The sequence below is a fragment of the Periplaneta americana genome, chromosome 4 (genome assembly GCF_040183065.1).
Source record: "Periplaneta americana isolate PAMFEO1 chromosome 4, P.americana_PAMFEO1_priV1, whole genome shotgun sequence".
NCBI classification, from domain to species: domain Eukaryota; kingdom Metazoa; phylum Arthropoda; class Insecta; order Blattodea; family Blattidae; genus Periplaneta; species Periplaneta americana.
In genome coordinates, this window is record NC_091120.1 from 146,544,834 (window position 1) to 146,557,107 (window position 12,274).

At 33.9% G+C, this 12,274-nt stretch overlaps 1 long non-coding RNA gene across 1 annotated transcript; it reads right to left on the reverse strand.

The window, feature by feature from the left end:
* Positions 1-835: 835 nt before the first annotated feature.
* LOC138698276 (uncharacterized) lies at positions 836-10,652 on the reverse strand. Its single transcript, XR_011331814.1, has 2 exons — positions 10,497-10,652; positions 836-5,456 (listed from the first exon to the last, which is right to left on the reverse strand). It is a non-coding gene; the product is annotated as an uncharacterized lncRNA (long non-coding RNA).
* Positions 10,653-12,274: the final 1,622 nt, after the last annotated feature.

Consider the following 12,274-nt stretch of genomic DNA (forward strand, 5'->3'; position numbering starts at 1 on the left):
TTTCACTTCGTATTTACAGGATTTATAGTTCACAGAGTTTACGCTAATTGGCACATACTTAATAGATAATTATATGTTTTATTACGTATTATGTTGAAGGTATCTTTCTTCATTTTTTTCATAGATCTTTATACTTGATCTTGGACTATTTAAAATTATATTTTAGAAAATTTGTAACAAATAATTTAGGATAACAGAATTGTTATGGTGACTGGCGAGGTTCAAACTAAAACTAGCTTCCTGGGCGTCTGAAATTTTTATAGGAAAGAACGACAGAATATAATTACAAGAAATTAGAATGTTTATGATATCCTAGACCTTTCACGTCAGAGGTAACAACATAAAGCGGCAAAACATTGTCAATTTACTACCCACATAATAGTTAATTGAATGGAATAGGGTACTGCGAAAGTACGTTATTTTATTTATTTTTGATACAAGTAACATTTATTTAAGTATTTATTTATTTTCCCCTGTACCATCAATAAAAAACACGTATGCTTTAATTTTTTTAAAGTTATTAGTGGCTGTATGCAAGCACTTACGCGGTATTCTGAAACTCAAATAAATACCATTTCGGATTGCGTAATAAATTAAATACATCGGTACACTGAATCTTGATCATATGCATTTAGTTTTGAATCAATTAATGTCGAAAATGTACATATGACAACGAAATCAAAGCACTAAAACGTCAAACGTCATGCCCTTATTTCGCCTCCGCCCGCCTCCACTCCGCGTTGCCAAACCTACCCATGCTCCGGCTTGTAACTGAAAATGGCTTTGGCACTGGAAATGAGAAAAGTACTCACGTACTAAATAATATACTGTCACGTGGATTTAACAACAAATTAAATATTTATTTAACGCCATCTTATGGGTAACAGAAGATTATTCTCACAATAAGTAAAACGTATTTAAATTCTGGATACTTTCTGTTTCATAATATATTTTTAGTCAAAAAAGTAAAAACCGATGCTCACTATTTTCTCCTATTTACAGAGTTTTGAATATTTAAATTACACTTTTAAAAGAAATAGATATATTTTATCTATAGTAATGTCACGTCGTTCGTGGATTTATCGGGAAATCTCATACCTCTCGTGACATTTATTAGGACTATTTCGTGAATAAAATAAACATGTAAATAATATATTCCTAAAATTCGCTCACAAAATGTTAATAATTGTATATTTATTAATATTTACCTATTCAGACATTGTGAAGTTGAAATAAATGCATATCGATTACTGCAATGAAGAAATTGAATGTTATTCAGTAATGCAAATTGAGAAAGCGAAATACATGTTTTAAAATGTTCATAATTTCATGTACTGAGCTTTTCTCTTCTTTTTATAACAGAAATACATTTAAATTATCCGCTGAAATCATAAACTAATTTAAACATTTTATAATGTAATTACAAATAACCTGATTAAATACATTAATTAAATGAACAATTGTTGAAAATGCAGTTATCAAATTTGAATGAAGGAGTGCAATTTACTTACGATACAATGGACATGATTTAGAAGATGAAGATGTAGATCTGGAAGTAGGATTTCGTACTTTATTTAGTATTTCATCATTACATTAAGGCCCGTAAAACACTACACCGAGAACTATGAACTATGTGTGGAGACACCTAGCATTGCTTGTCTTTACATTATAGGGAGAAATATGTTGCTACACAGTGAAGCCATCTCTGTATAGACAATTAAAACACGAATTTTATTAGGCAATACGAAAGGTAGTTTGATCAAAGACCTTGTATGACTTTGTATATATTATACAAAGTTTTTGGTTTTGATATGCGCAGATAGAAATAAAGTTACATAAATTTGAACATCTGACTTTCTATTAATTGTTCAGTTTCATTCAAGTAGGCTAATAAAAATTTTATAGCCTACAATTGAGTTAGGTTATCTGTGGGAACGGGATATACAGGTGGTGGAGTAACTATATTCTCAGAAAATCGCTAGCCCACCACTGTCAGCTATGCCTTATTTCGAGCGTTACTCCGTGGTAAAGAAAAGCATTTTCCATAGCTCGACAAACGCATTACATATTATTTTTTCGCTGTAGTATGTTATTGGCCTAATGGATTCATGCTCATCGATTTACGGAAAAGCAGTTGGCGACACTGACTAAACAAAAGAACGACCATGCGATAAATTGATTCTGATAAATCAAGTTGCAATAATTATCTCAATATATGACTGTGATTGTTTGGATTTCAAAATTTCATTACACTTCATTGGTCGAAAATTGAACAACGTCATATAAACGAAATAGTCAAACTAAAAATGTGTCTAGAAGTAAATAATATGGCATATTATTCAAAGGATTGAAATTTGATTGTTCACAATTGAAATGAGTTAATATCTAAATATATAAAATATATTTCGGCCCTGATGTTTCGACTTTTGTTCATTTAGAAATGTTTGAATTCTTTTTCTCCATGTATTACAGTCCTTTAATGTCAGATTTTAGGAATTAATTATGAATACTTGTATTACACGTGAATATTTTGACTGGACACAACCTATGTATCTATACATAAATAAATAACTAAATAAATAGTGGAAATTATAATAATACAGTAAGTCACGGAAAAAAATAATTATTTACACTTACTACTACTAGTTATGTTTCGGGATGTTGACTGCCTCACTCACTAAAGCCAGACTCTGAACTGTGTGTCTGGGGTTCAATGCCACTGATTTATAGCCCATATGAAACTACACTGTTGCGAGTTGCTTGGTGTGTCTAGGTAACCAAAAGCAAGACTCTACTCATTACAAATTTATTCATAGTCATTACTAGGGCTAAGAATTGTATGCCGTTACGTTGCGCTTCAAGCGCCTCTAACTTTAGGTACCGGTACGTAATCACGTTGAGGTGGGGGATTTCAGTGTGTTTCGTTGATCGGTTACATTACGACCGAATACTGCTATTCGTAACAGGCAACATTCAACGTCCTGTAAAGAAGAATAATAGCAAGATGCCGAGGACGAAATTTGTGACTTAATTTCAAATGAGGAAATTTATTAATAATGATACAGATTTTAGATAAATAATGCTTGTGTAAAATATTTCAAACATGTCCTCATTGTTTGTGCAGAAGTGGAACAAAGTTTTTATAGATGTAAGGCTTTTTTTTCTAGGAACATGTACTCATTCTCCTTTGAAAATTTGTAAATGTGGTTTGTTATTCACTGCAATAATATAGGAAATGAAAAATTATGTAAAACAAAAACGTAATACATCATCATATTAACATAGTGAAATAGAAAGGCTGATACTTGCCAATGTTATATTAGGTGTATTTTCTACAGACAGAAAATAACATGTCTTTCAAATAGTGCAACTGATGTCTTTAAGTTTTTCTCTAGCAGTTAGTTGTGTTTCGAAGTCAAAGGAGTGGCTTTCAACCACCCAAATGCTGAGGACTAACTTACCGTGATGATAAGCATGAGTTCAAACGAACGAAAGACACTGCGTTAACTAACCCCAACTCTGAGACGTACTCAAAGTTAGAGGCGCACGAAGCGCACTGGCAGTATAGCGGCATACATTTCTCAGGCCTAGTCATTACCATTTTATCCATTCTGTTTGTTGTTTTCTTCATGATCCTCACAGTCTTTATCCTCGTCACAGTCATCTTCATGATTGTCACCATGTCCTTCATGATCAACACTATCTTCACTATCTTCTTCATGATTGACGCCATCTCCTTCATGATGAACAGCATTTGCTTCATGTTCGACATCTTCTTCTTCATGGTCCACACCAATGTCCTTCATGGTAGTCAGCATCTCATTCATGGTCGACACAATCTTCTTTGATCATCATCATCAGCCTCGTCATCGTCATCATCTTCATCTTTAGCCTCGTCACTATCGTCATCTCTAGTCGCGTTCTCGTCGCCGTTATATTTATCCTCGTCACCGTTTATCCTTGACACTATTCTTCTCTTCACCCTCGTCTAGTTTATCGTCATCTTCTTCATAATATTCATTATTTTCTTCCTCATAATCATTTCCATCTCAAATAACTGTTTCATCATTATAGAATCAGCATGAAGTTTGCATCAGAATTGGAACACTTCATATTGAAATTATTACAATTCTGTTTGGATTCCCACTCGAAGTATAGATCTTCCATTCTTCTCTTAGCTTTTTATCCTTACTTTAGTCAGACTTAACATTTCTGTCCTATGTCCTAGTTCTCAATTTCTCGCTTCTTTGTTATTATTTACTGTTAATCTCATTTTCTAGCACTTTTCTTGTACTCAAACAGTAATCTTTTGTCTCTAGTGCTTATGAAAGAGAGGTCGTCATACCTCTTTGTATATGTTCACCTTCGGTATAGTACCATATCGTATGATTGTCAATATTGAAATTTTACGTAAGCTTAAATGGCGTTCGTCCTTAACTTACAGCATTGAATTTTTTTCAATATTCGGACATAGTTTTTTAATGTTACAAAATAATTTATTAATTTAGGCAGTAAAGCATAATTTGGTATAATAGTCCTTGAGGAATGTTCTCACTGTCTGAAATAAGAATGAGATCGTTTTCTGGTGATGCAAATTTTTTGTTGCTGGAAACTTACAGGAGTTCTTGATTTGATCACTTTTATATGAATATTTCAATTTTGGATTTAATCTTTTACAAGTCAAGAATTCATTACCGGTTTATCTCTATGTTGTACGAAAGATCACCGTTCTCATCAAGGAAATTGTTGATAACTTGATAATGCAATTTAACACATCGTGCGTCTCTATACACAACACTCAAGTCTTCAAATATGCTCACGCATTGATGAGAAATATTTATGCAACCTCTTTTATTCCTAAATTCTACAGAGTAACTGAAATTTGGAGCTTCGTGTTGCGGTCCCACATATTGCAAGACAATGTAATAATCACCGCCTTTAACCTCGTCTTTACGACAGAAAATATTACCTTCCATGAACATCATTCTGTAGTAACAACCATTGGAAGAATTCATCTTCAACAATTTCTGTTGCACTTTTCCTGTGTATTCGTATACATACTGAGAATGGCATTGAAGGAGATGTACTTTCATGTCACAAAGTGGTCCTATCCACGAACATATATTACCTGTAGGTAAAGGACATTTGTATGGAGTATAGGTGCAGGTTCTTTGATGTTTGCAAGTTGTTTCCATAGACAAATTCTTCACACAACCCCAGTCTCTGTAGATGCAGTTGTACTGGATGTTTTTAGTGATGTTTTCCAGAGTAATGTTCCTGATATTTGCAAATGTTTGTGTGCAAATAGGGCAAGCGTTAAGCTTTTGTCTGCATCTCTTACAGATGCTGTGACCATTGTCACATATGGATATTGGAGGCAGCAAACATTCCAAGCATACCGGGCACTCCAGTTTCTTGAGAACTATCTCTTGAAGATCATACAGAAGATGGTTCATCTGAAAATTAAATGAAAAATTGTTTTATTTCAACAAAATGGTATCCTATATGCTGTAATAGTTAGTCTCTTCTCAGTCTTGTAATTTTAATATTTTTTCAGTCTTCTGTAGTATAATCTAAAAGTCTGAAATGGAAGTTAGCAATATGGAGCTATCCACAATAAATATAAGGGGGAAAAATAAGACTTTAACGAAAAGAGCCGTATCCTAGAATTAGTCGGAGTGCTTTAACATTGGCTAGTGCTATGTCACATTTATATAGTTTAGGAAAAATGTAAGAGACGGTAAGAATCGTCTAAAACACAATTAATCTCACTTTTCAGAATTTTGTGGCATAGCTTCTTCTTGCAGTGGATTCCTCATTTCACTTTCAGCCTTCAGAATTGAAATTCTACTGTATGAGTCCTGCGAAGGATTCGCCTAAGATTCGAATTTACAGATTTGTATGCATTTTCATGTAAGTATTCACAACGATCACTCATTTCTTTATTTATTGGTGAGTTTATTTATTGGTCAGTTTATTAATTGATCAGTTTATTCACTGGTCAGTTTATTCACTGGTCAGTTTATTCATTCATTCATTCATTCATTCATTCATTCATTCATTCATTCATTCGTTTGTTCCTTCTCTCTCACTTCTATTAGTTATGACATATCATTCAGTAACTTGTTCTCTTTCATTCGAAATATTATTTCTTTTTGTTCGCCTGTCCGCCTGTCCGCCTGTTCGTACTGTTAAGGTCGATTCACAACGAAAAGTCGTCACATCCAATTGCAACACATTTACTTAACAGCAAGAGACCGTCAGTTTGCTGCGCCATCAAGAGTAGGGAAGTACGCTCTCAAACAATGCCGATATTTATCAGACAAAAACTTGAGATGATTGGTATTTGCCTGGATGAAGAGAATGCCGAAAAAAAAAACTACGAGGATGATGCCAGACTTTGCCTCAATCGGTGTAAACTATGTCAGTTTTTAAATTAGTGAAGAATTAATTATGCAACAGTATGGAGCATTGCCATTAGCCATTTGTATTATTAGTTAATTTAATATAAATATTTGATATTAAAATTATTAACTTTATGGTTATGAGCGAAGGGAATCGGTTGTTAAAAAATTATAACGCCATCACTGCATACAATCTTCATATTATTGCGTTTTTCCTGGGTGTTGGCTGCCTCTCTACTATACTCCAACCACGAGAAAGTCTCCAGGGAATGAAACGAAGCCGGGTGATGCTGTGAATGAATGTTGATGTCATAAGATGTCATAAGGTCACACACGTGGGTACTCGTGTCTCTATTGGCTATCTCTCAAAGCACAAATCATAACACTGATATACACATTTGTATACTACCCTAGTTACAAAATTAGATCACTGTTAATCTCCTGGTCTTTTAATCCCTCCATACAGGAAATAACATATGCAGGAGAGCTCATGATTTTTAAACTGACGTTATAGCTCTAATATTATCTATCTACTTCGCTCCAATAGATGACGCAATAGTAAACACATTCCTTTCACGGTTTATCTCCTGATTGGAGAACAGTACTCTTACAGCCTTCCTATTTTCTAATGCCTTTCTAAGCTAATCCTTTAATGAAATCCACAATATAGGGCTTTTCTCAGGATATTCCGGTTCCTCTCGGATATCCCTGCAATTCTTCAGCATCATTTATTACAAATGTAAACTAATCCACAGCCTGTGGTCCGCTTTGGATAATCCCTGACGAACTACTATGCGCCCAAGTTAAATCTGCGTCCGGAAAGAATGTGACTCACCCTTCCCTCTCCATCTGTGACCTATGAATAAACACTGAGCTGATAAAGAGGTGTTTACTGCTTGTGCCAGCGAGTTGTATGAGATCGAGGCCCCAGGTATGTATCAGGCCTGAAGGTTTGATTGGTGACTTCACAACACATGGCCGACCGTGATAGCTGTTACTTCGCTATTACAAGACGATAAGAAGCAAATTCTCACTCAAATACATACAAATTGATTATTTATGATATAATAATAATAGAAACTATTAATTATTTGTTAATTCAACTTGTTTGTTACTTATATTATTGGGATAGTCTATACAGGATGTCAGCTACCTGTACTGTCCAAATCTAGTTTCAAAATGGTCCGTTAGAAATTAACCCAGAGGATTATATTTAAATCCCATGTCAGATAAAATAAATTTTACAATTACAAATTAAAGCTTTTCTGGTATGGTATGGTATAGGGTAACTTTTATATCATTAGAAAGTTTTCTAGATTTATTTTTCGGCGACTCCTTTGATTCTAATCCTTCCCATTTTTAACTAACTATCAAACAAGTCCATAGTTTAAAATTTATATAATCTAGCGTGTTCTTGAAATTCTACATTAACAATTTTCCACCAATCGTAAATACACTACAAAACTCACACAATTATTTTAACATAATTTAAGGAAAGTTTGAGAGCTGTTACATTTTTTTTTTGTCAGAAAAGACTAGAATTTTGTCCAACAAACAAGAATAATTTCTTTACCGAATATCCACTTGAGTCTAGAATTTGAAGTAGAAATATTGTTGTGTTAAACTTGGATCAAAAATTGACTAGTTTTAGTGATACAGTATAACCTCGATTATCCGTCACCCTATTAACCGATTGGTGGATTATCCACCTGTCTTTCTCTCGCTTTTTTTCCTACAGATATATATGGAGTATGCTACTATACATTATATTAGCAAGTTATTTTTTCTAGAGAGTGTTATTACAAGACTTTATCCTTACACAGTATGGTCTACTGTTGGAGTTGTCTTACTGTATAACTTCTATATAAAATGTCTTCCGCAAGAATCAAAAGAAATCGTGTTGTGCAGAGTATAGAAAAGTGCAAATAGAGAGGTTTGGGGAACGAGAAACTGTGACTCAGCTGAGAATACGAGATTGGAGTCACAACTGTATGTAATTTAATAAAAAATCAAGGATAACATATATAAAGTATGTAAATCTACAATACGAGATCTTCACTATTCCTATCTTTCCACAGATAACCATTACAAGAAATTTCCCCTAAAATTCCGTTGTTAACAAAGACTTATATCAGTTCAATACAAGACCATAGAGGAAACTACGAAAGTGTAAGCACTATTCACTAAATTTATGAAAATCTTGTAAGGTACAGATTATCCGATTTTTCTATTAACCGTTCGGCCTACCCCCTTTATTACCACGTATAATAGGGGTTCTACTGTATTATGTTTAGCAACGATCTCGGCTGGGAGGAACACGTTACAGATACAGCGGGAAAAGCATGGAGAGCGTTACACTTTGTGATGAGGGTACTAAGAAAAGGCTCTGATAAATCCAAAGAGATTGCATATAAATCACTAGTACGTCCAGTAATGGAATATAGTGCTGCATGTTGGATCCTTACAGATTAGAACATATTAAGACACTGGAAAAGATTCAAAAACGGGCTCTTAAGTGTTGTCGGAAAAATTCACCATTAAAATGGGACACACTCACGGACAGGAGAACGCGAATTCGATTATGCGCACTGTTCAAAACATACAGAGGTGAGCCTGCCTGGAGAGAAATAAAAAATAGGTTGCAGCCGCCAAATTACTCTTGAAGGAACGACCACTCATATAAATTGAGGGAAAGAAGACAGACGACGGACACTGGAAAGTTTTCTTTTCTCAATCGTACTATCAGAGACTGGAATGCTTTACCTGCAGACTTACTAAAGGCTTTACCAACAACCAAAAACGTATTTAAAAATAGGCTTAAGGACTTTACTAATAGACGGTAATTATACACAGTATTTAAAGGGTGTAAATGATATTTTGTTATTGAAGTGTTGTATCAGTGAAGAATTATATTGTGTCAGTGAAGTGTGTTGTGTAAGTGAAACGTGTTCCTGTCAGTGAAGCTTTATAGTTTATAGTGGCAGTGCAAAGTATCTGAACCGTGAAATGTTTCTGAAGTGTTAGTGAAATCAGGATAGAATCAGTGAAATGTGTCGTAGTTCCAGTGCAGTGAGTGAGTTGACAGCGAAATGAGTGTAATGTTGAAAGGTACTTGTGCAGATATGAACATATCATACTCGTGAGTTTTTAGTTCGAACTTAGGTTTAAGATACAAATTAGATTTATTTTAAATGTTATTTTAAGTGATCGTGCTTCATTTAATTTGGGATATTCGCTGTTGTTGTTATTATTATTATTATTATTATTATTATTATTATAAATTATTGTTAGTATTAATTATTAGTATTATTATTTATTGTATTTATAATTAATAAGTTTATTATTGTCATTATTGAGTGTAATTAGTTACCACTGCCACCGGGTATATACCCATTGCAGTGTGAATAAATACATACTGTACATACATAAATGTTCCGAATATAACTTAGCTCGTATCAATTTTTAACAGTATCGTATAGTGCAATCCCATTTTCAATTTTTATGAACTCGTTAATTTCCGCATTACTGATCCTATCTTTGTATTCCTCAACTTTTTATCACATCATCTTCGCCATTGATGTAAATCATAAATAGTAAAGACCCTAGATAAGATCCCTATTGGACTCCAGACTTCACACTTCGCAACTAGCCATTCAGAAGAAAAACTGCCTGCTATGATACATGTTGGTGGTCGCGAAGATAAGAGTCAAACCAAGACACAGCAATTATATATACCATGTTCTATTTGAAACATTTACAGGTGCCCAGCTGAGTTACTTCTAAATATTTATTCACATGTGTGTTATAAACTTAATTCTAAGTTTAAGTCACAGAATGTTTTCATGTGTCGCATGTAGTTTTCTAGCAAAACGTCAGCATGTATGATGAATCACATATATAATCAAACACTTATACAAATATACGAATAAACGCACCTACAAACCAACACTAACTAAAATTGATTTTCTTACATGTTATTTAAAAACGTAATGAATTATTCTATACAAATAATTGTTTCTGAATTTTATAATATGGTTTGTTAATAAATTTCATACTTTCGTTTCAGTTCGTTACATCTCATGCCACTCTTACCTTTAGTTTCTTCTTAGAAGTACACACGCTCCAGTTCTCGAAAGTAGTGTAATGATATAAGAGACAAGAGTTCTTCCAGTGTATACCAGATCACATTACCTCTCGATGACTGATATCATAGGAAATGACAAATGGAAATGGAATTTCCTCTCCACGTCAGTCGATACTATCTTATCATATTTCAAGTATTCTTTGTTATTGCTGTTTCTGATTACATTTCTGCCTCCGCAATACTGTTATTCAGGGGGATATGCAGACAGCCTACTATAAATTTGGACGGAAATCATTTTAGCATCAGTGATAACACTTCAAGTTTGCAGAGATAATTTATATGTCAGAACAAAAACATTAGAAGTTTTTAATGTATGTACTTGAGCAAGGTGTCTTCATTACAATTTTATTAACATCATATAAACATACCTTCTGATTGTGATGGGTATGAAAAGTAATATTTCATCGAACAGTCTCGAAACAATGCAACTGCAATAAAACAAAGAGCTGTTTAAATATCGAAAAGCTATAAATGTTTTTAATTTTTTATGATGTAATAAAATACTATAAAATACAGAAAATTATTTACCTATCAAACTATAATACAGTGTACTGTATTGTGATATGTTACAGAAGTATGAACAATTCCCATAATAGAAACAAATATACATATTGATTACACAACTTTTAACACTGTATCACTTCGGAATATGTATGATAAAACTTTCTTGTGTTAAATTCTAACGTACCTTGTTTACATGTTTCGACCTATTTATGGGTCATCCTCAGAACTGGTCGTTGTTGGTCTTGGCGCCTCTTGTTCTGTTTCCTGTGAGGGTGCATTCGTGTGGTATATTGTAGAGTCAAAGAGTGTGTGTAATATACAGACACACGAAAACACACCCCAACGAAATTCTCAACACACAACTCAATTTCAAAACACACATCGATACCCGGCCCCGGAACAATTTTTCCCTTGAAATTATTCAAATCTACTTTACAGGGAGCTTCTCCTGAAAGACTAGATTTGCATAATATATACGCCACTGTGTACGTTAACAGAAAACCACAATTCCAAGTCACACAGAGTTTGTGTGCACTCGATGTGGGTCTCGGCTGTTTCGTCAGCCCACCCGAGTTGTGTGGATATAAAGGGAAAAGTTGAGACGGTGTCGGGTGGAGTTGCCGGGTAGCTCAGTTGAGAGAGCGCTGGTACGTTCAACCAGAGGTCCCGGGATTGATACCCGGCCCCGGAACAATTTTTCCCTTGAAATTATTCAAATCTGCTTTACAGGGAGCTTCTCCTGAAAGACTAGATTTGCTTTCAATTTTTTCTCCAGAAAAATTTGCTTTATATGTGACCCTGATTTTTTTCCTCTATATCCTTCAATTCTAACATTGTAAAATTCGTACAGAGCATTATCATTATAAATTATCACTTAAATTTAACTGTTAAACTTACCAAGTACTCTAAAATGAAAACAGTACAAAGATTCATTTGTCCGAGTACGACACTTTTAAATTATTTCTTTTGTGTTGAAATATGCGGAATTGTTTGATAAACACTTCTCATTGTCTAAAGTGCCGTTAAAACCCTCTTTTATGTTCATACTGGCCGGAAGCAATGCTCCTAAGGGCTGGTCAAATTACCTGACAGTCAAAATTAATTTCTGTCAATGATAAGTCACAACATATCTAAATAACGGGAAGTCGATAGGTTAAAATATGTCTCAAGTATTTAAAAAAAAAAATAGGTATAAGTTACTTTTAAAATGTAGAAAATTAAA